General features: G+C 51.3%; 1 protein-coding gene across 2 annotated transcripts in view; it reads right to left on the reverse strand.

Moving 5' to 3' along the window:
* Positions 1–20,155, reverse strand: part of GDPD5 (glycerophosphodiester phosphodiesterase domain containing 5) — a 102,846-nt gene extending 82,691 nt beyond the window's left edge. For both annotated transcript variants that reach the window (XM_042038027.1, XM_042038024.1), the window contains exon 1: positions 20,030–20,155. The gene's annotated coding sequence lies outside the window, so the exon portion shown is untranslated. The remainder of the gene's footprint in view (positions 1–20,029) is intronic.
* Positions 20,156–23,171: the final 3,016 nt, after the last annotated feature.

Here is a 23,171-nt window from a genome sequence, read left to right on the forward strand (position 1 = left end):
AGCCAAGCTCAAGAAGCCTTTGGACAATGCCCTCAGGCACAGGGTGGGAGTGTTGGGGTGTCTGTGCAGGGCCAGGAGCTGGACTCCATGGTCCTGATGGGTCCCTCCCAGCTCAGGACAGTCTGTGATTTTATGAACACTTCAGTGGTGCTACCAGCACACCTGTGGGTTTCTTAAGCCCCCCTCCCCTTCCAAAAGTTCAGTTTAAAAACTGTTTTCCCCCTCATTTCCCCCACAGGATGAACCATCAGCTACCAAGCTCCCCTCGGGCCAAACGTGCTGGGCACAGCTAAGCTCAGCCTGGTGCTTATCTCCCACAAAGCTGCCCATTCTTAGCAAGCCAGGCTCCACTCTCCAAGCAGTGCATTAGGGTGGATCAGCCAGAGCAAGACACAGCCCAGCTGTCCCCTCGAGGGCACCTGGCTCGTGCCAGCATTCTGCAGGGGACAGCAGAGAACAGAGATGGTTCTGATGCACGATGGAGGAGTCCTTGCATGAGGCACTCGTGGCACTACAGCCCTTGAGCAGCTCTCTGTGAACTGCAGCAGCTGGTTCAGAACACAAAGCTAAAAAAAAAAAAAAATTAAAAAGCAAAACGCAAAGTAATAATTTGGGGGTCATTTTTAGCAATAGAAGATTTCAGTTTTCCCTCGGCGCTCTCGCAGGCGGCCGCATTCACCCGTGGCTAATCTCTGCTCAGACACTCTCCAGTGACACTGATTTTGAGTAAGTCCAGGGATTAAAGGGGGTTATCCAGAGGGCCAAGGGCAGCCTGAACAAACAGGAGCTGGACCACAATCACTGCAGCCCCATCCATGGAATTCAGTCCCCATCCCAAGTATATGACACAAAGGTCCCCCCCGGCTTCCTGCAGCACCAAGCTAAGGCTGGCACCTTAGCCAGGGACAGGACAGGAGCCAAAACCTCCCCACTGAAGGCAAGGAGCCTCCTGGAGTCTTCACATGGTTCCACCAAGAACAGCAGGTCCAACACAGCCACCACACAGCTCCAAGGCATAAACCTCAACGATGATCACAATCCTTTAAAGCCTAAAGGACTCCACGCTAGGAAGACCAAGTTTCCCAGACTTGTAATGGCTATGTGCTTTCAAGAGCAAATTCCACCAAGATTTATAGCAAAAAGAAAGAAAAGTTGTATTTAAACAGAATCACAGAATTATTAAGATTGGGAAAGGCCTCTAAGATCCAGCCCAACTATTAACTGGCAGCACAGTGCTGTCCCCATGTACCACACATCCCACACACCTTCTGAGCGCTTCCAGGTGCTGTGATTCCACCAGTCCCCTGCTCAGCCTGTCCCAAGGCCCAACCACTCCTCTAGGGAAGAAATTTTTCCTCACATCCAACCTAAACTTGCCCCAGCACTTCCTCCCATCCTGTCACTTGTTGTGTTTGGGACACAAGTTTCACACAGCCAACACAAGAGGTCTCCAAGCAGCTGGAGGCTGGAGATGTTTATCTGTTAACTCTGTTCCTCCGCTCTTTCCTACGCCCCTGGATCAGCTCTGCATTGAAGACTTTCCAGAAATTCCTTCCCTGGGGCCCAGATTCTGGAGCAAGAAAAGAAAAGGATGCAAGAGATGAGCAAACAACTTCTGCAGAGTCAGCACTGAGTTCTGGCACCAAAAATGATGGATTTGTTTTCTTTTGAGGAATTAGAAAGGAAGAGGATCAGTGCTTGAGAAAAGCAACACTGCTACAGCTGGACCCGTGGAGCACTGCTGATCCAAAACAGGCTCCAGCACTCCAAGGGCTGCTGCAGATCACACAGGAGCTTGGCTTGCAGATTGATTTGCCATTTCTGGACAAGTGATGTTATCCCCTGGACAAAAGCACATTCATAGGTGCAGGGCTTAGAAGAGTACCCAGTACTGCACAGGACCTCTCCCAGATTTCTGCCATCTTCCTCCAGCAAGGAATGCCATAGGGAACATCACTATGGGAGTTGTGGTCTCCCAAGAGGAGGGAAGGAGGAATCTCACCCTGCTGCCCAGAGGTTAGCCAAGAGTCCCAGATCCTCTGCCTGACCAGCACCAGGTCGACACTTCAGTGTTTGGCCCTCTGCTAAAGAGAGGCTCACCATTTCCTCCAGATTTCCTTTAAAACTGCTCCCAGAAGCAAATTTCTTTATTCATAATAACTTAATTCAAAGCAACATTAAGGAATCACAGAGAACAACCTGACAGTTCTGCTGCAGCAGCCACCACAGCCCCAGTTCCCACAGCCTGCCCATCACTCCTTCAGGGAGCTCTCAGTACAAAAAGTCCTTCGTGCAACCACTCTCGTCCCCCTGGGACAGCATCCAACAGTTTGGGCACTGCCTGTTTAAACTGGCTAAAAATACAGCTGGCTTTGGACCAGATGCAGGTAAAGCCTCGGTGACTGGGATGCAGCAAGGACAGATGCTCAGGCACAGCTCAGATCACACTGGGTCAGGGTTTTATCATCTGTCAAGTCAGCAAGCAGCAGCACTCCCAGGCAGCTCTCCAGTCAATAATAATTTCAGGGGATTACCTGCAATTCCTGACCACGGGCTGTGGAAAAGGCATAGGAAGGAGTTTTTTCAGACTTCCATGCAAGAAGGTCCTTTACTACTGCCCAAGGGAACGAGGCTTTCAACATCCACCACAGGCTTCCTTCTTATCCTGCAGTCCTGGGTTTCCATCAGAGCACCTCTCCCGAGTTCAGGCTGTTAATCACTGTGTTTACAGTGGGTGTTAGCCTTATCGACAGGATGACTGTCCTGGCTCTGCTGAAGCATGACATAATCCCTTAAAACAGGTTCTCATCAACTGTTGTTTAATTAGGCCGCGTGATTTCCACCTAACCAGAGAGGGCAGAACCCCAGAGCCTGCTGCTGCCTTTCCCAGTTCACTCCAGGAGCCATCCAAATGTCATGGAATACTCAGCCAGATGCCCTTCCTCTTCCTCCCGGGACAAATCACCGACAGTTCCCGGCAGGAAGCTCCTCTGATAAATGGTGGGAGGACCTGGAAGTTCTCATCTGGAGTCTGGGGGATATTTTCCAAAGAACTAGGCCATAGTGGAGTTCCTGCAGAATCAGGTTACTTACATCCTTAAGCCTGGAATATCCAATGGTTTATTATCGCTGCATGTGGCACATGGAATTTTTCCAATCCAACTCAATTCATGGGCCCACTGTGAAGTCTAAGTGGACAGATCAGCATCTCTCCCATGCTGCTCTGTCTAGGCCTGGTTTATGACAGATTTTCCCTGGAAATGCTCCTGAAGGACAAATCCAAGCTTATCTCTTGATGACTTCCAGGAATGGGGCAGCCACAGGTTCTGTGGGCAACCTGAGCCAGGGCCCAAACCACTGTCTTGGGATTCTTGGGCATTGAAAAATAAAATCAATTAAAAAATAAATTCTTGTCCCCCAAAATGGATGCATTTGAAAAGGTTTGAGATCAGGCTCACAAAAAACCTATTTTTATTTCCCCAAGGAAGAAACTGTCTCTCCCAAGAGGAGATTACATGGACTCAAGGGATGAAACCTGGAGAGGCTGTGAGACTTTGCAGTCCCATGTCTCTGGCAGTAGAATCAGGAATCACCGAGGCTGGAAAAGCCCTCCAGGATCATGGAGTCATTAACCCAGCCCTGCCAAGTTCAAGGGCGAAGGTAGAAGCTGCTCTGACACTTAATTCCCTCCACCAGCACTAAAACATCTCATTTTGGCCACCCTGTGATGAGGATACAGGCAGAAATTACAAAGCAAAACAAGAGAGCTGAGCAGGACAAAGGAAGGTAAAGCAGAGACTAAATCTGAGCCCATCTATCATCATCAGGAGAGCGCTTCCCACGATGGGGAGGAAGGGGAAGGAAGAGAGTCAGCCACGGGGAACAATTGCTCCAAGGAAGGGGAAGCAGCATTGTTTGAGAGATTTAACAGAAAAACATATAAACCAATCCCCCATCCCTCAAAAAAAGGAAAGAAAAAACATTCCCATAGTCTTTGGGAAGGCTCAGCCCCACCTTGACATCACACCCCACTCTGAGCCAGAAGGGAAGAGAAGCTGCTTTGTTTGATGCTTTTCCCCCCAAGCTGCACTACCAGCCCTTTTCCCCAGGAAGGAAACCTTCCACACTCCCCTTCCCCTCCAATCTGCAAAGGCCGAGCCTGGCCCCTTATTCCAGCTCCCCAGGAGCCCTGACAGCACAAGGAAACGGGAGCAAAATGCAGCAGCTGCCCACTGGGCCAGGAACTTAAACCCTGGGATAGCAGGACCTCTGCAAGCTTCACAAGAACTTCATGGAACAGCCTTTCCCCCCTTCATTGAGGAGATGATCCCTCTCCTTCCAGCAGGGAAGACCCCAGGGGCAGGTGAGAGACCAGGCTGTGCACATCCAATGTGGAAGTGGCAAGACTCCTTGCTCCATCTCGCTTATCTCCAAGCTTCCCTGCTGTACCATGACTGCAGCTGAATTTTATTCCACTTAAGCCTTTCCCAAAATACCTGTGCTCCTCTGAGGTACCTCTTCCTCTCATCAGAAGCTTTGCAGAAATTAAATCCTATTAGTGCATAGCTCTCATGCAGTAAGTGGGACATTCTGGGGACTTTCACCAGCAGGCTCAGCAAAAACCTGACCAGAGAAGTCCTTCAAACGCGAGACATCCAAGCCATCTGAAGCCTCAAGGCTTCTTTCTGTGCATGGGATTTAGTGCTAATCCCAAAGCTCCCCAGCCCTTCACTGCTGGATCTCAGCTCTGTGCTCTGCCCTGTCCCATCATCCAGCAGAGCAGCTTCCCTACCTTGGACCGTTCGTGTCCCGTCTCTGGAAGCATTCCAGGCCAGGCTGGATGGGGCTTGAAGCACCCTGGGCTAGAGGAAGGTGTTCCTGCCCATGGCACCGGATGAGCTTCAAGGTCCCTTCAACCTAAACCAGTCTGTGATTCCATGATTCCAAATCCCTCAAAATACAGGACTTGAATGGATCTCAAATGCTGCAGGAGCCGCCAAATTGCTCTTCACCTGCTTTCTTTAGTGCTGGAAACACCCTGTCTTTGCACCTCCTCTCAAAGCAAAGTGGACGTATCTGCTTTTCATCCACAAGCCCCATTATCTTTAAACCTTTTCCTACAAATATGTGCATGTTTCAATGCTAGAGCAGCAGTATCAAGGCAGAGTCCAGTCCTTCCTAATGACATCTCCTCAAAAGCTCCTAGAGATTGCTCTGGAAATGAGCTTTCCTCCATAAGGCACCAACTGAGCAGATTTTTCCAGGCTGTCCTGGCAGCATCAAGGAGAGGGACATGCCTGAAGCACAGGTGTCTGTCACCCAGTTCCTACCTCTGCAGACTCCCCAGGTCTCAGGCTGGGGAGGCCAACAGCCAGACTCTGTAAAGCAAAGTCACATTTCTGAAATTCTCCCCCCTGCTTTCCATTGGCAGCTCCACAGAGCCAGAGCCTGGTTTTTCCAGGGAACATTTTCCACCCAAACATTAGGGGAAGCAGCACCTGGTTCAACTCTGCCATCTGCTTTCCAAGGAGGCTTTCTCCTCCAAAAACTCATCATTAAAAGCACCAACCAAACAAAAAACACCCCCAAACCAACAAGCCCTCACCTCCTCAACCACAGTAGGAAGCCCTGCAACAACTTTGGGAGGCGGAAGTCTTTAAGGGCAGATCTTTTCTGTCCCTTATCTGAGACATCTTTCTAGGCTTCATTAAGCACATCACAAATTGACTTTTGTCAGTGCAAGTACAGACAGCATTTGAGCTAAAGATTAGGATCCCATTTCCTGCCTCTAAAGCAAAAGGCAAACGTTAGGAAGGACTGCTGGGGTTAACCTTGAATTACTGCACAAGAAGCCCGAGTCCACAGCTCTGACAGGCTCTTCAGACCTCAGAGCTCCTGCCAGGGCCTAAAGGGGCTCCAGGAGAACTGGACGGGGGCTTGGGACAGGACACAGGGAATGGCTTCCCACTGCCAGAGGGCAGGGATGGATGGGACACTGGGAAGGAATTGTTCCCTGTGAGGGTGGGCAGGCCCTGGCACAGGGTGCCCAGAGCAGCTGTGGCTGCCCCTGGATCCCTGGTAGTGTCCAAGGGCAGGCTGGACATGGCTTGGAGCCACCTGGATGATAAGGTGAGCTCACCTTTGAGGTTCCTTCCAACCCAAACCATTCTGTGGTTCAAGATTTGCTCCCACTCCACAGAGAGCTTGGACCCCTAAAAAAAGGGCTGTAAATGAGACACATCCAGCTCAGGGACAGCTCCAGCCAATGCTGAACTTAATCCCATCCCCAACTGAATTAAACCAGCTGATAAATGAAATGGAGGCTTTGGGAACAAGGCTTGAGAGGGGCAAGTTTTGAAGCTCAGTGTTGTGCATGAACAGTGAGCACATGACAGGGGAAGAGGGGACCTCTTCAGGTTCTCATCCCTCAGATCCTGAACCACACGTGAGCTGTCACATCCCTTCTCCCAGAGAAGCCTCCAGCTGTGGCATCTGGCACCAGATCACAGTTCCAGAAGATGCTTTATCACACCTTGCTCAGCACGTTCCCAAGCAGAGGCCTAGACAAAACACATCCAAGTGAGGTTTCTTCTCATGGCCAGGCTTCCCAAGAATGGGAATAATCCCTGCATGGCTCTCCACAGAGCTCAGTTCCTGCCTGTCAGCATCCAGGCTGTGGCAGCATTGTACCTTTCCACGTCCCCTGCTGTAAAATTGAGTTATTCTGGGCTCAGGATTGACACCAAGTCAAACTCCATCTGTTTCCACCACGACAAAGGCTCCTCTGAGGTTGCTCTGCTCAGTACCTGCGACGTTGCTGCCATGGCTCCCAACTCGGCTCTCCCACAGCGGGAGCAGGCAGCTGTGTGATGCCAAAATTAGTGCTTGTACTGCTCTGGGTTTATTCTGGGCTGGGTGCAAGGCAGTGTCTTTGTGCTTTTTAAGTGTTCAAACCAGTGCTAAGCACAGCACCAGTAAGTGGGGAGTCCGGAGTAAGGAGAAAAAACACAACCATGCCAGGGAAAGCTCGGGAGACAGCTCCTTCCAAAGCCATTTCTGGCCACATGGCAGTTGCACAAGTTGCAGCATAGTCAGAGAAGCATCCCACCCACACAATCAAATTCAGAGCAGGATAGGAAAGCAAACCCCACGGCAGCATTATCCCTGCACCCAACAAGAAACAGGATTTAAAAGACACAAGAACTATCCCTATCCCTCAAAGCAGAGAGGTTTCATGGAGTGCTGGTGAGCTGCAGGAGCAGAGAAAGCCAAGCAGCAGCACGGCAGGCGGGCAGGCAGGGAATCAGGAGCAGGATCTGTTCCAGCCATGTAAATTATAAGCTGTCAAGTGCCCGGGTGACAAATCCATTTTTGCTGAGTAAATAAGAACAGCCAAGCCAAGCTCACCCACGGCCAAAACCAGCACCAGCAGGTCAAGGACTTCCTGCAGAGTCACTGCACCGAGGGACAGCTTGGATGTGACAGGTCACTGTCACAGCACCTTCCCCAGCCCTGCCCGGTGGCGCCCTGGGGGAAGTTCTGCTGTACCCTCAGCCCTTGCAGAGCCCAAACAACCACTGACATTTCTAGAAATGCTGTCAGCAACCCCACTTGGGCAGCCACCCATCCATACACTGCCCGCAGTCCGTGGGCTGGGCAGAATCCTCACCTCTGCGCTGGAGCCAGGCTGGGAGAGCTGGGGGTGCTCACCTGGAGAGGAGAAGGCTCCAGGGAGAGCTCAGAGCCCCTTGCAGGGCCTAAAGGGGTTCCAGGAGAGCTGGAGAGGGACTGGAGACAAGGGCTGGAGGGACAGGACAAGGGGCAGCGGCTTCCCAGGGCCAGAGGGCAGGGTTGAGGTGAGGATCTCGTTGGACCAGCAGTGCAAGTTCCTGCATTGCCAGAAAAACACAAGCCTGAGTGACACACAGTTCTGTCACTGCTGTCCCAGCCTGGCAGCAAACAAACTCACACCACAGGGAAGCCCTTTAGGAGATGACATCTCAGAAAATTTACTTTATTCTCACCTTTTGGAATGGATGGACTGAGTACTTTGGCAACTCTGGATATTCCCTCAGGAACTGGACCCACCAGCCTTGGCCAGGGTGAGGGCACACACAGAACAGCCTCAAGCCTGATCACACCAGTTTTCACTTTATTCTGTCTTTTTCCCCGTAACAGCTCACAGGTTGTCCTAAAAAGACCCACGTTCAGTCTGAAAAAAGCACATTTTTGCCAACAATGTTTCAAGAAGCCGAGAGGAAGCAACCCCCGTGCTGTTCCCACCCCCAGAGGGAGGTTATTCCTGTGAACAAGCGGATCTCCCGTGCTCAGCATCCCCCCTCACTGCCACCCCCTCAGGGGAAAGCGCCACTTCCAGATGGAAAGCAAGGAGCCGACACATTCCCTGCTGCCCTCCTCCCAAATCAGTCCCAGCCACCCCCGGCGTCTCTGGGAAGCAGGGCTGGGGGAGCAGCAGAGCTGGGTTCAGCTGCCAGACACCTCCACGTGCCAAGGGCTCTCAGGGAAAAGTGGCCAAAAATAGCTCAGAGTCCTCTATCCAAGCCCCATAAGACCGGGATTTTACTCCTATCCCATTTATCCGAGGGATAAATGCCTCCTCCACACCCCTCAATCACTACAAGCAGGGAGCTGAGTGGGTTTGGAGAGCTCTCTTACATTCCCAGGCCAACCCCAGGGCACCAAAGTACACTCAGCCACCAGGATGAATCAAAACAACGCTCAGGGAACGGGTTTTAGTTGCAAAACCCCCCAGGTGAGCATCCCACGAGATGGTGAAACACTCCCTTGTGTCACTGCTGCAGCAGCAGGAAAATTTTCCCATCGCCACCTTCACACCTGGTGGTTCCAAAGATGCTCTGTGAGCTGGGATTGTTGGCTCAGGATAAATTCAGCAGAGCCCTTTGCCAAACACCTCCCCCTGCAGAGCTCCCAGAGCTATTTTGGGCAGGTTGTGTCCAAAGCTGAAGGTATTTCTGGTCTCTGCTTAATGTCCATCACGGCAGGGAAATAAATAATAAATAATCACAAACCAAGGGTTCATCCTTTGGCTTTTGCACTGGAGAAGAGCTGCTAGAAAGGAAAAGGGAAGGAGAAAAAAACTGCTGCAGACTCCATTTCCTCAGTGGCTCTGTGTCACTGCTCATGGCAAAGAGTGACATTAAGATGAGGTTAGAATTAAAACAGAGCAAAAATTATGTACGATAATGTTGGAGCCAGGCAAAGGCTCCCACACAGCCTTTTCCAGACCCTCATTCCCACCTCAGCCTGCACCACCCCCTAAAAATCCCACAACCAAAGAGGTTGTGACAGAAGCCAAAGAACAGCACCCACAAAGGTGGATTAATAGGAATAAACCTCAAGGAAAAAAATCTCCATGTCTGCCTTTCTACACTATCCCAGTGTTCACACCCTCATCTTGCCCCACTGAGGCAGTACCACATCCTTCGTTTTGCAGCCATAAAACTGGGAAATACACTTTGTCCTTGGCCAAAACTACTGGTGTCTGCAAGGAAAAGAGGGATGATCCCAAATCTTTTCAATACCTGTCACCTTTCCTTTCAGAGTCATCGTCAGAGCACCACCCCAAGTTATGTCGCATTATCTGAGGACAAATAACCAACACATCATTTCTTTGTGGTGCCCCAGTATTTCTCCATCTCAAAGGCAGGATAAAAAGCTCAGTCCCTCACTGTTCCCATGGAGAAACAGGTGGGAGATGGCACAAGCAAGAGCAAAACCCTCAGAGCTGCAGGATGACCATGGCAGATGGGTCTTCATTAGATTTTTCAGCATTTTAGAGTTCTCTAAAAGCCAGACAAGTGGCAAACCCTACTTTTTTTTTTTTGTCACATTGTAAATGATGGGCAAAATGAAGACATCAGACTCTGCAGCTGGTTTCAGCTCTAGAGCAAGAAAAATATTTAAATACAGCCCACAGGCTGCATGGCAGGGAGAGGATTTATTACTGCTGGGACACAGGACTTTCCCCACAGGCTGCCTTCCCAAATTCCCAAGCCTCCCACCTGGCAGTGAGCCCTGGGGGGAATCCAGACACCTCAGCAGTCCCTGCATATCCACTCGCAGCACAATTTATTTCCAAGCTCAGCCACTTGCAGCAATATTTATTTCGTTAATCCCAGCTCCAGCACCTCAGGCCAACGCTCGTTCTCGACAGCTCTGCCACTTAGCAAGCATTAAACCTGATGGGGCATGAGACAGAACAGGGTTTTCCTCACAGCCCTGTCCAAAAGCTGCCTCAGTAGAGCTGACAGCCACAAGTCTTTTAGGCAGTATTTATTTCATACCTTTCCTTCACAGAATAAAAACCCAACACAAAACCAAAACAAACTTAACAGCCTTTTGGGCTCAGACAGATGCGATCGGTCACCAAAGATGGCCAAATTGGGAACAAAATATAAACTTCAGGCAATGCTGAAACACAGCAAGAAGTTTTGGGGTGGCCAGGTAAAAGCAGCCAGGAGAAGACAGACTCCAGGCTGCCCCACAGTTGTACTTCACTTCCAGCTTGAAGCAGAAAATTCCTAAAAAGCAGGAATAGGGCCAGGGATCCAGCGTGCAGCTGTGTTTAAAAGGGATTTGAGGTCACTGCAACCCCCATCCCTCCAAAGGCTGGTTTGTGTTTCCTGACTGGGGTGTTTAAACCAGAGAAATGTGACAGTGCCTTGAGCCTGAGGGGTTGGAGCTCTAAGAGGCACCAAGGATACTCTTTTTCCCCAGCTTTAGAGTCAACTCAGACACAACAATCAGCCTAGCAAGTCTGGCACAAATCAGATAGCTTTGCCACACGAGGCACTGGAATTGAATAGCCCCAGGAACTGCTATTCCCACTTATTTTAGCTCTGGCACTCTGGGATTAGGTTGCTCTGACAAAGCCCAGTCAGAAGCACTGGAGGCTGATAAACCCCATTAGCTGCTCACACAGCTGAGCAGCAGCAACTGTTAGCTGGAAAAATTGCGAACGATTTGGGAGCTCCACGGTCAGGCAGACCTTGGGCACAGCGGCAGGGAACAGCTACCAGCACTTGCTCCCACTTTTGTCCAAAGCCATCTCCTCCAACAGTTCTGGCCACCTGCAGCACAGCCAGGGCTGACTTTGCTCGGATTAAGCCTGGCTCAGGCACCCTAAAGCCTGGAGCGTGGCTTTGAGAGGGCAGGCACATCTCAGCCACGGTGCTACAGCAGGGACCACTCCTGGCAATTCCCAGCTCACTCCTTCCTCCATCTCCTGCCACACCATCAGTGGGTTCAAACAAACCTTCTCCCTGCCCATCCAGCACCTTCCAGAGCCTAAAGGGGCTCCAGGAGAGCTGCAGAGGGACTGGGGACAAGGCCTGGAGGGACAGGACACAGGGAATGGCTTCCTACTTCCAGAGGGCAGGGATGGATGGGATATTGGGAATGAATTGTTCTCTGGGAGGGCGGGCAGGACCTGGCACAGGGTGCTCAGAGAAGCTGTGGCTGCCCCTGGATCCTGGGAGGTATCCAAGATCAAGCAATTCTCCACCACTTTACCCTTTGCCAGCTTCGACCCAACGTTTTCCCATCCTTACAGAGGTCAGAGCCCTGAAGGAGCACCAGGATGATGCAGGAAAGCTGTGCTCCCTGCACCGCTGTTCAACAGCTGCACAAAACCTCCAGGATTTCTTTCTCCAAACAAAGAGCAGCCTGGGGAGATGCAAGAATCCCTAAATTTAACTCACAGCATCATCAAGTTTGGAAAACACCTCTAAGATCTTCGAGTCCAACCAGTAACCTGACTCTGCCGGGTCCAGCACCAAACCATGTCCCCAAGTGCCACACGTGCACCTCTTTTTGGAAACTGAACGCCTCCAGCCTGTTCAGGCCATGCTGAGAGCAGCCACCACCTCATTACCGACACACAGAGCACCCAACAACGAGGCAGCTGCATTTCAGACACTCAACCAGTTCACAAACCTTGATCCCAAAATTTAAATTTAAAAAAAAAAAAAAAAAAAAAGAAAAGCACATTGGAGAGGGACTTACAGAGCAGCAGCAGTCCCAGCACAATTCCTGCTCGGATGTTCTGTGCTAAGGGACCCAGGGCAGCCTCATCCCTGAAGCCCTGCTGATATCCACGTTGAACAGTGCTGATAAGCCCGAGCGGGAACAGCTCTTGCGCACTGCAGGTTTTATCTGTGGCAGAGCGCACTTGTTACAGACCCTCTCTTATCAGCAGTGCAAGTATCAGCAGAGATAAGGAGAGGCACGTAATGCCTGGGAAGGTGCAGAAACTGGAGCTGACACATGGGGGTTTGACTCCTTTGGCCTCATCTGCCCCAGCTCGTGACCGCGAGGGCTCCCTGTTCCTCACCCTGTGTTCCCCCCACAGCCCGATATCCAGCCCCAAACTGCACCAGGAGAGGAGCAGAGCAGACTTCAAGCCAGTCCTTCAGCTCTGTCCCTCCAGGGAACACTGCAGATGAGCTGCAAAGTTCAGGGAGATAGGGAAAAAGCCATTATTTCCCCTGAGCTGGGAGAGAAGAACCCAAGAGAGCAAAGTGATTTCCTCACGGGTCCAGTATGGCTCAATATAACCAATTACCTCAGAAATTTGGATTTAAGGACTCTCAAGACAGAAGGGGTTTAACAGAGTGAGCTGACCCTTTCAAAAATACAGAGGACTCCCAAATTTAAGCTTATTATGCTGTTAGATGTGGATCTGTAACTGCTCACTAAAGGGCAGCTCTAAAAGTCTGGAGTCCAGGTTAGAGCTTCCCAACAAACCCCCAGGCTTCCCTCCTGCCCAACCAACCACATTCCCACTGTAACACTGGGGTGCTCATCACATCAAGCACATCAACCCCAGGAGGGCTTTCCAGCCCAGCAGGAGCCTCAGTTTTCAGGTCAAATCCAATCCTGCTGCTAACAAGCCAAGCTTTCTCCTCACACCTCTCACCAGCAGGGACCATCCAAAGGGAGTGATCCCCCTTCTCCAGGTGACACGGGGACAGGGCACCAGCATCATCAAGGCAGAGATTCCCTTCACGGAACCACTGTGGAATGATTCTGCGCAGCTCCTGAGGCTCAGCAAAGCACAGGGCAAGGTTTGAGCTCCACGTTAACCCCTCGGACCGGAGCCAAAACCTGCCCAGGTACAAAGCCAGGGAAAGACAATCCCCTCCCACACTGCTCCTGGCTGCGCTGTCAGGGACAGCAGCTCCATCCCTCTAATCCCGCAAGCAGCTTTATTTCTCTTGGCAAAGCAAAACTGTCCCAGGAGCCCTGGCAGAGTTTGTGTTTCGGGAACGCACGGCCACGCAGCTGAGTGACCTTGTGAGGCACAGAGGTCTGTCCCTGCCAGCATCAGACACACCAGAGCATGCCTATTCCCACCACATCAACATTTGAACATCTCCAGCTGTCTTACACCGCATTCCTTTAATGTGCGGCTCTCCCAGAGCAGGAGCCTGGGGATCCAAACCCAAAAAAACCCAAAAACAAACACGTCCCTACGCAGAGGAGACGGATTAGGAAACAGCTGTGATAAGGGAAAGTATCTCCAGCCGAGCTGTCAACCTTGCACTTTAAATCAGACTTTTAATGAGGACTGCAAGCACTCTGCGTTTGGGTGATTAACTCACAGCTAAAGAGGGGTTGAGCTGCTTCATTCTGAAAGCAGATCCTGCCTCCAGGTTCCAGGCAGGAGCAGAAGATGATCCTGCAAGCCGTCAGACACCACCAGCTGATGCCAAAGCCCATGCAGGGAGGGTAAATCACCCCGAAAATAAGAGCCTGCCACCACTCTGTATTCACAAAGCATCAAATGCAGCACAGCAAGTGGTGTGGGAGCTCCCAGTCCCCAGCTCCAGGGCACAGGGAAAAGGGACACAGCAATATCTGTATTTTTGGCAGGCATTTTGATATCTAAGAGCTGCAAAACAGGGATTACAAATCCCGTGTCCCAAGTGCAGAGCAATCCTCGGTGATGAACGTAATTTGCATGTGAACAGGAACACATCTAAAAATAGGTGCTTGAGAAGGTCTCACCCCACCTCTTGGCTTGATGAGTTCCAGGGCTCCTGAATACCCCAAAACCACACATCACGTGGACTGTTCAGGCACTTTACTGGGCAGGTCTCTAAGGTCAACCATCCACAGCCACGAATGGAGAAATCACAACTCAAAAAGCTTGAGAGAACCGGAGCAAATCATGCCTGGACACCCAGACCAGGACACATGAGCTGCCTCTTTGCTGGGTTTCAAACTGCAACAGGATTGACTGGCAGCTTAAAGTCTCACCGACAAGGTTCCTGAATAATTAGTAGGCAGACTGATACCAAAATTCCCACAACACCTGCAAACAATCACTGCTGGATCAGGAAACTGCCTACAAAACATCACCTACATGACAGCCTTGAGGAATTCCTTTATGGGGCTGTTTCATGCAACAAAGGAGAACGACAGAATCATCACAGAAAGGTCTGGGTTGGAAGGGGCCTTAAAAATCGTCTTTTTCCATGGGCAGGGACACTTTCCACTAGCCCAAGTTGCTCAAAGTAGTCGGGAAGAGAGAGACTGGATTTGAATACACGCTTCCCACCTTCTCCAAAAGAGCCTTTTCTCCTCTCAGAAAGGTCAAGGGGTTGGGTGACTCTTTCCTACACCAACATCTGAGACATACCGGAAGTATTTTAATCCCAAGGAAAGCATTAATTACCTCTTGGCAAAAAAATAAAACCAAATTCAGACAACACACCCCCCAAAATCCACCCAAATATCACAGAGTGACCTCAGCACAGTGGTAAATCCCTGCAAACAAACCTAAGCCCTCTCCATCCGTCCCAGGGACTGGGTCTAAGCCATAACCTGGGCAGCCCCCAGCCCCATCCTGCCCCTTGGCAGCACAGTGGGGAAGCACTGGGCACAGCAAGGGGACCTGAGGCATGACCTGGGATATAGATCCCAGCTGATCCCCATCCCCCAGCGTTTTACTCAGGCAGGAGCTCTGCAGTCAGCACACGGGGTTCAGATGGGGTCACACACAGGGACACCTCCCAAGGGCTGTGCCTGGTCCCTCCCTCCTGGCAAGGTCCAGGGCTGTTTCACAGGACAGCAAGCCCAATCCTCTCCAAGCTCTTAAGTGCCCTGCTTAGGATTAGCTCTGCTTCCCAAGAACCGTGTGGAACACCCCAAGCATCCCCTGTCACCTTCAGGTGCCAATTCCCAACTGCTCACCACAGGCTGGGGCCAGCTCCAACTCAAAAATGTTAATGTATTTTATTTGTTTTGCTGCAATTCTGCTGAACACTGACTTACTTTTAGACTTGATTTATGATTAAGTGACTGTCAGCTCAAGAGATTCATCAATACAAGCTAAGTGGCCCAAATATAATCTCCTAGAGTGGCTCAGGAGAACACGTGGGTGCTGAAGGGTACAACAAGTCCAATACATTTTTTTAAAGGCTACACCCAAAAATATCTATTAGAGGAAACTCTGAGTTTCACCTTGGACTATTTCAGTCAGATGCGAGCTGTTTTCCCTGGTCAAACGTGAGCCTGAAACTCAGCACAGCTAAAAACAGCCAAGGACCAGAATATTTCTGCTCTGTGCATTTCACCTCGGGCTGGGGGAGGGACAAGTTTCATTTCACCTCAGCGAGGAGGAAAGGGAAGCAAAACACAGGGGCGAGACATTTATGAAGAGATTTTACAAGTTGCAGCAGCATTTTAAGAGAAGCAGCAGGACTTTAAATAAATAAATAAACAGAAATTGAAGGCAAGCTGGTATCTAAGGGGGAGAGTAGGAGATAAAAAGCTGCTTTGGCACAGCGCCACGTGGTAACACTGAAAGTGAAACAGATCCTTCTGAGCACTCGCAGACAAGAAGAGAATAAACTTACAGTCCATCACCTCCAAGCCCTCTGGGATCCAACAGCCTGGACCCCAAGCTCCTCATGGAAAGCGTAGCTCCGACACAGAGGACACAGTGCAGAGAGGGCAGCAGGATTCAGGTTTGTCATGACTAAGGAACTACATTAAAACCAGTCCAGGCTCTTTCCAAGGAAGAGATGAGCCAGCAGCAGGGCTCTGCACAGACGGGGCGCTTGGACAGAGCTGGTGCCCAGATTTGGGCAGCACCCCAGGAAAGGTGCAATTTCCCCCTCTCCTATCCCCAGTTCACCCTTCACCCAGCAGGGGAAAAAAAAAGAAAGAAAGAAAACCAGATCAACACACACACACACACACAAAATACTCACAAAAAGAAACATTTGTGATTTTCTGTCATCAGGACTAATCCTGCCCAAGGAGCAGGAGGGCAAAAAAAACCAAACCAGAGCTCAATCCCAACCTGAAATGGATTCTGTATGTGAAAACATGGAATGCATCGAGCCACAGGCATAAAAACCTTCCCAACTGCCCCCCACCCCAGAAGGTCCTTGCTTGAAGGGGAACACTCTGTACCTTGAAACCACTCCTGGGCAGAAATCTTCCACAAATATTTAATTGCATACAAAAAATAAAGCTTTGTGTTGTTGTTTGTCAGGCTGCTGAGCAATAACAGACTCTTGCACCAAATATTCAGGCAGTTGTCCTGCCAGTATCTGTGGGTGCTTCTGGAGGAAGCGGGGAGAACACAGTGGTTTGCTAAAGAGGAAAAAGCAGCAAAGCCAAACACCAATGTGCAGCTATTTTTTTTTTCTTTAAAGTCAAGCCCTGCATTAAAGTAGCTGTATCTGATCACTGCTTATAGAGGGGCTGGCAGGCACAAGCAACGACTATGAACAGTCTTTATCTTGATAAATCCCTTTTTCCAGCATCCTGCTCAGAACGTTCCTGTAAAGGGCTCTTAAGCACCTGGAGCAGAGCTGGAGGGGGAATCTGTGGTTTGGGAAGGAGGGAGTGGGATGAGGTGCCTGTATCCCAAACCCACCCTAGTGCAGAACCCCTGCGAGACCCTCCGGGCCGAGGGCGGCAGCTCCATACGCTGCTCAGCACGGATAAGGAATGAGCTCGGTGTGACACTGCCCTCTCCTGAGCAGAGGGGACTGCTCAGCCGCACACCCAGCCCAGGACGAGGATTTTGGGGCGCCCCGAGCAAACACCCTGCAATAAGCGGAGAAGCTGAGACACCACTCACCCTCCAGCAGCTCCAGTTGGCACCAGCAGAGCCCACAGCAGCCACCGCCTCCTCGCACCAGCAGCACTAGCGGGGGTTCAGGACGAGAGTGAAATGGCCCTACTTGAGCTTTTTGGAGCCTAATTAGCAGCTGCTGCAGCCTAATGAAGCAACGTGGCTGCCAGGTACATCCCAGCCCTTCATCTCAAAGGGTGGAACTGCAGGAGCTTTCACGCCCCTTCCAAGCCAAACCATTCCATGAGTATCAGCATGAAGGTGCAGAGCATCTCAGGGACAGGAGCACAACCTCTACGGGTGCATCATCTCAAGAAAAAGGAGTTTAAAACCAGCTTCGCAGGCTCCAGGAAAGCATGTTCCTACCCCACTAAGCCTGTGGGAAAGCTGCTCTCAGGAGGAGCCCTAAGTGCCCCTCCACGTCCAGCCCCACATCAGTGACTGCCACACCTTCCTGCACAAGCCCAGAGCTGCACCAGAAGTATTTCAAAGGTGCAACCGCTCCCTTTTATCTTCACCCTCGGGAAGACTCACAGAGCGAGTTAAAGGACAATATCCCCCCAGGTGTGTCTGGCTAAAGGGCACCCAGACCTAACTTCCACCACCTGTGAGCATCAAAGTGCCTCTAACACGAATCAGGGTGAAGGAGCCACCTGCTCCCGGCATCTTTAACCTCAACCTACAACAGCACTTGCACCTGTGAGTTACTCCAACCCACACGTTAAAAACATTTAAAGACCCAACAAAAAACCCCACCAAATATACTGATTTTGGCATGGTGTTTTTAAGGCAGTTACTGGAGATCAAATACACCTAGGTACACAGTTAATGGGTAGAAGTACAACAAAAGGTTGTCTCCTCATAACCTTCCTGGGTTATAAAGCAATTTGTTGCCTTGCTAGAAACGAAACCCTTTATCATTAATTCCGAGCCAGCAGTTTCTGAATCTTCAACCTGACACCAAATCAATTGAACCTAGCAGGACTCGTTTTCCTTCCAAGACAAACACCAGTTGTGCTTCGCCAAATTCATCGCAGGGAAAAGTGTAACAAGCAGAACACGCTCATGTAGTAAAAAAGTACAGCTTGACAGAGCCACCCACTCTAAAATTAATTCTGCCATCAAAGCAGAGCTTATATTTGCCTCTGAAGAAGCATCTCCTAAATCACACAGAAATATTCTCCAGCTCCACATTGCTGGGATATCAGCACGAAGATGCTTCCAAGCTTGGCAGAGGAGAATATGTTAACATAACAGGCTTTAAGGAGTCAGGATGCATCACTGCTCCGGTTGATAAAGGCTGGATAATGAATTAATGGACCATTTTCCTTAGCAATCTGATGAGGAACATGGACATGCCAGACAAAATGCGAGGCAGGAAATCCATTTCCCTCAGTTTTTCCCCAGCCACACCTGCCAAGGGCAAGCTGGCAATTTGTAAGGGGGAAAGAAGGGAAAAGGCTGTTATCCTGCATGGCTGGGTGAACCAAACCCCAAAAAAGCTCTCTAAGAAGCAGCACCGCTCTAACTTCTACTTGCTAATCAGCAGCAATCTACATTTCCTGGCAGCTGGAGCATCCCGAGGAGACTCCAGCACCCAAACGGCGCAGTGGGATTTGAGTTCTCCATGCACAGGGTAACTTTCTCATGGAGAAAAATCTGTATGGGCTCCTTCTCACCGGGACAAGGAGCCAGCAAAGAGAACCAGAATTCATTATTTTTTAAATTTCACATGCAGCATGGCCATGCCTATTCCTATCATCTATCCCTAATCCCTTTCCAGCCCCAAAATAACCCTTAAGCCAACACGATTACACTTAACCCAAGTGGCTCTAAGGACCCATCCCTAAAATCCCAAAGCACAGCAAGTTCCACATAGCCAAGTTTTTCCTGGCTGGAGAATCCCCATTTCCATCTCGCCAGGGGTGAAATTTCACAGCTTCCACACCAGGAATTGCTCCAGCAGCCCTTTTCCAGAGCAAAGCTCGCATGCCGACTGCAACTCCTCCGTGCCCAGTTTTCCGGGCGGGGAACAGACAGGACGTGGGTGAGGGCTTCAATGAAACAGCAACGAGAAGATTTTTTTTCCCCCTTTTTCCTGAATTACTCTTTTTTTGAAACAGTTTCTTTGCCAAGCATCAAGGCAAAGTAACACGCTTTTACATTCCCCTTTTTTCACCCTCTCTGCTCCGTGCTCGCTGGAAATTTGGGGTCTTTAACAGAGGCTTTGCTGCTGGGGAATGTCACCAAGAGCCATCCAGGACATCCCTGAGCATCCTCAAGGGTGCTGGATGGGCACTGAGTGCTCCTCCAGCTGGACCAGCAAAAATAAATAAATCCCTCTTGGGATTCTGCTGCCTCAGGATTTTACAGCTCCGGACAACACCGGTGTGAAGCCCTGGAACCGCGGGACGCTGCAGATGCCATTATTTTGTATCAAAATGCAGCGTTCCCTGTGAAACAAGCAGGGCCTGAAGGGAAAAAGCGGTGTCCAGATCCACACCCGGACAGTCAGGGGGTCTCAGAGACCACAGCGGGTACCCCGGGACCTCTCCCCAGGTGGGAGCCCACCCACATCCCCCACCACCGGGAGCACCCGGTCACATCCCAACTTCGCTTGGGATGCTCGCGGCCAGGTGAGCCACCCGTGGGGAGCGGGGGCACACAGGGCAAAGAAACACCCTTTGGGCATGGAAAAGAAACACCTTTTGGGGCAAAGGAGCGCGGCTTTGGACACCGGAGCGCCTTTTGGGGGTGAAAGCCGGCAGAGCTGTCCCAGCCCCCCGGCTCAGCATCCCCCCGCAGCCCGGGCTCCCCGCGCACCCCTCGCCAGGAGCGGGGGCAGGAGGGGATGCGGGAAGCCCCCAGCGCACCCAGCCCGCCCCTTCCCTTTACCTGCTGCCGCCGGGAAATCCGCCAGGTTCCCGAGCCCCGGGCAAGGGGGACCCGGCCCCGCCGGCAGCGCTGTGCCAGGGCCGGCAGGGAAGGGCGCAGGGACGGCGCTGGCACGGCTCGGCTCGGCAGCGGGGCGGGCGCTGGGCCGGGCGGCTCCGCCCCGGGCAGCGCGGGAGGAGCAGAACACGGAGGGGAGGAGGAGGAGGAGAGAAGGAAGCTGCGCCCAAGCGTGGGAGCTCTTCGCTTTGGGGTGTCCCCAAGGGTTCTGGTTTGGGGGGCAAGGGAAAGGTTGGGGGCACCCCGATAGCGGAGAAGTTGGGGAGTGCTTGGCACTGTGCCAGGGGGGTTGGGAATGCTGAGCCCCTAAAGGGCAGCGAGCACCCAAGAATCACAGAGTGGACTGGGGTGGAAGGGACCTTAAGGATCACCTCATTCCAACCCTCCTTCCACTATCCCAGGTTGCTCCGAGCCCCATCCAGCCCGGCCCTGGACACTTCCAGGGATGGGGCAGGCACAGCTTGGGGTAGGAGGGATATTTTGTGTTCCCACCTGGGTGGATAGAGGTGGATAAAAAGGGTCAAGTGCAGGTTTGGGCTTTGCAGCCTCCTGATTTTGCCCACCCTTTCCAACTCACTTCATTTTTTTCCACCCCCTTTATCAGCTGCACGTGGTCCTACATTAGACCCTGAACTCCCAAGTGTGTAGGTGGACCTGATCTCCCCACTGAAGCTCTCCTGGTGTGGGGTCCTTGAGCTGTAGCATTTTGGGGGAAGGATGAGTGTTTTGTTCCGTGCTCAGGACTTGTTTTCCTCACACTGCAGCAGCACAGGCTATTTGGGATGAGAAGGGTGCCCAGGCCTGCCCAGCACTGTGGCCAAAGCTCAGCTCTCTCCTGGCTGTGAATCTTTTGCCCTTCTTGGTGCAAGGTGACAAAACACTTGGCTGAGAGCACTGGATTAATTTTTTTTCTGCAAATTGGCCATTTTCCACTTTTTTGGCCCAGCCCTGAAGTAGAGACTGATCCAAGCAGTGCAGAAGGAAGGGATGTGCTGTCAAAATAACAAGCGAGCACAAGCCAAATGCCAGACTCTCCTTTACTGAGGCAGACTAAGCTGAGAGGTCACTGGCAACTGGCCCTTTTCCTAGGAGAAGCAGAAATAATATTGCTGCGCCCAGCAGCAGGGGAACACTGGAGGTGAAAAATCCGAATTTAGAGTCTGATCAAGCGATGAGCAGCACAGCAGAGGAGCTGCGGGGCTGAGGTACAGGCAGCGGTCCTGGCAGCCCTTTGCCAAGTGCTTCTCCTTGCAGCACTGCTGACAGCAGACATTTCGGAATCACAAGCCTCTGAGAGCTGTGATTACCTTAAATCCTGATGAAAATCTATCCTGTGGGAGCATTTTATTTGCTGCCTGGTTGTAGGTCTACGGCAGAGCTTTAGGATGAGTTTTCCTGCCAGCTTGGGGGTGGATGTACAGGAGGGGACAGGACAGATGCAGGTATTTGAAGGCACTTAACAAAGAGTGGTGCCTCTGCCAAACTTTAAACATCCCTGGTTTTGTGCCTAAGGATTGTCTCCTTTTAACTTCAGCAGAAAGAGTTCAGCCTTTCATAAGATCAAGGGGAAAATATTTTTTTTCTGGCACCAAGAGGAAACACTCTTCAAACTCATGAGGTTCCAGAAATCCTGCAGCTTCTCCCAGGACCAGCCAGTCAGTTCCTTACAGCATCCATTTGCTGAGGAAAATGCTTCTGAAAAGAACCAGAGTTTGCACATTTTCAGGATACTTCTGTGACTTGGCTGGTTGGATCCGACACAGGATCCTGCCAGGATGCAGGGCTGGGGAAGGATTTGTTCTCCAGTCACTCCAAGCAGTTGTGAGGACAGCAAAGATGAACAGAAGGACCATCTTTGCCCCCTGAAAGCAGCACTCTGGCTGCTAAAGGCCATGCAATGTCAAAGAAAAGTCACTGAAGGAAATTGAACATGAATTTCCAGGCAGCCTGTAGGGAAAACAGATGCAATTTTAGACAGGGAAGGCTGGTTTCACATTTAAAAGCTCCTTGTCCCATGCTGAGAGCCTTGAATGCTCAAAGCTGCTTTAGGTATCTCCCTTTGGCATGGGTGGGATTTCTGCTGTGCTCATTCCTCCCCATATTCCCAGACAGCTTCACTTCCAAAGGATGCCCCTCTAAAGCCCTCCTGAAAACCCTCTGGACCCCGGGGACACTCCCTGGGTGTGATCCCTTTTTAAGCTGCTCCTTTAGGACCTGGCTTAGCTCTAAACCAGGGCCGAGTTTCAGGATTTCACGCCACATCCTGAAAGCATTTTGTTACATGCTTATGGAAGGGAAAATTCCTCCAGAAGGGACATTTTTGTTTCCTGGCAGGGAAATACGAGGCTGGCAGCTCAGAAGGGCATCAAGGCAAAGTCTCAGAGGAGTCACTGCTCTGGTCTTCGGTGGGGATGGATGGTGAGGGAGATGCTGCAGTTTCCTGCACAAGTGGGATCAGTAAGAAGGGGGAGATCAATCCTTGAACTCAGCACCAGCCTCCTCCAAGAAAAAGCACAGTTCTATCCCCTCTGTAGGCAGAGAAAAACCCCTTTTCCTGCTCCCAGGCTCACAGGTGGAAGTCTTTGCTGGAGAAACACTTTCCTGAGCCCTCCTGATGACCCAGACATGGCCTTGGCCACTGCCAGGGATCCAGGGGCAGCCACAGCTGCTCTGGGCACCCTGTGCCAGGGCCTCCCACCCTCACAGACAGCAATTCCTTCCCAACATCCCATCCATCCCTGCCTTCTGGCAGTGGGAAGCCATTCCCTGTGTCCTGTCCCTCCATGCCTTGTCCCAGTCCCTCTCCAGCTCTCCTGGAGCCCCTTTAGGCCCTGCAAGGGGCTCTGAGCTCTCCCTGGAGCCTTCTCAGAGATGTCACAGCGTGTTTGATGTTCCTTTTCCTGCATTTGCTGCTGCACTCGGCAGCAAAACAAGGCAGGGTCTGGTGACAGCACAGCAGATTCCACCATGGCTTTTTGGGGCAGAGCAAGGAACCCCGTATCAGTTGCCAGTGTAGGTGTGGTGCTGCCACATCTGGATGGTGGGCACCGAGCAAGGCTGGGGGACACCAACGTGTCAGTTTTGC

The sequence above is a fragment of the Corvus kubaryi genome, unplaced genomic scaffold (assembly GCF_017639235.1).
Source record: "Corvus kubaryi isolate FWS band 111438036 unplaced genomic scaffold, C.kubaryi_AGA036_p1.0 37391, whole genome shotgun sequence".
Lineage (NCBI taxonomy): Eukaryota > Metazoa > Chordata > Aves > Passeriformes > Corvidae > Corvus > Corvus kubaryi.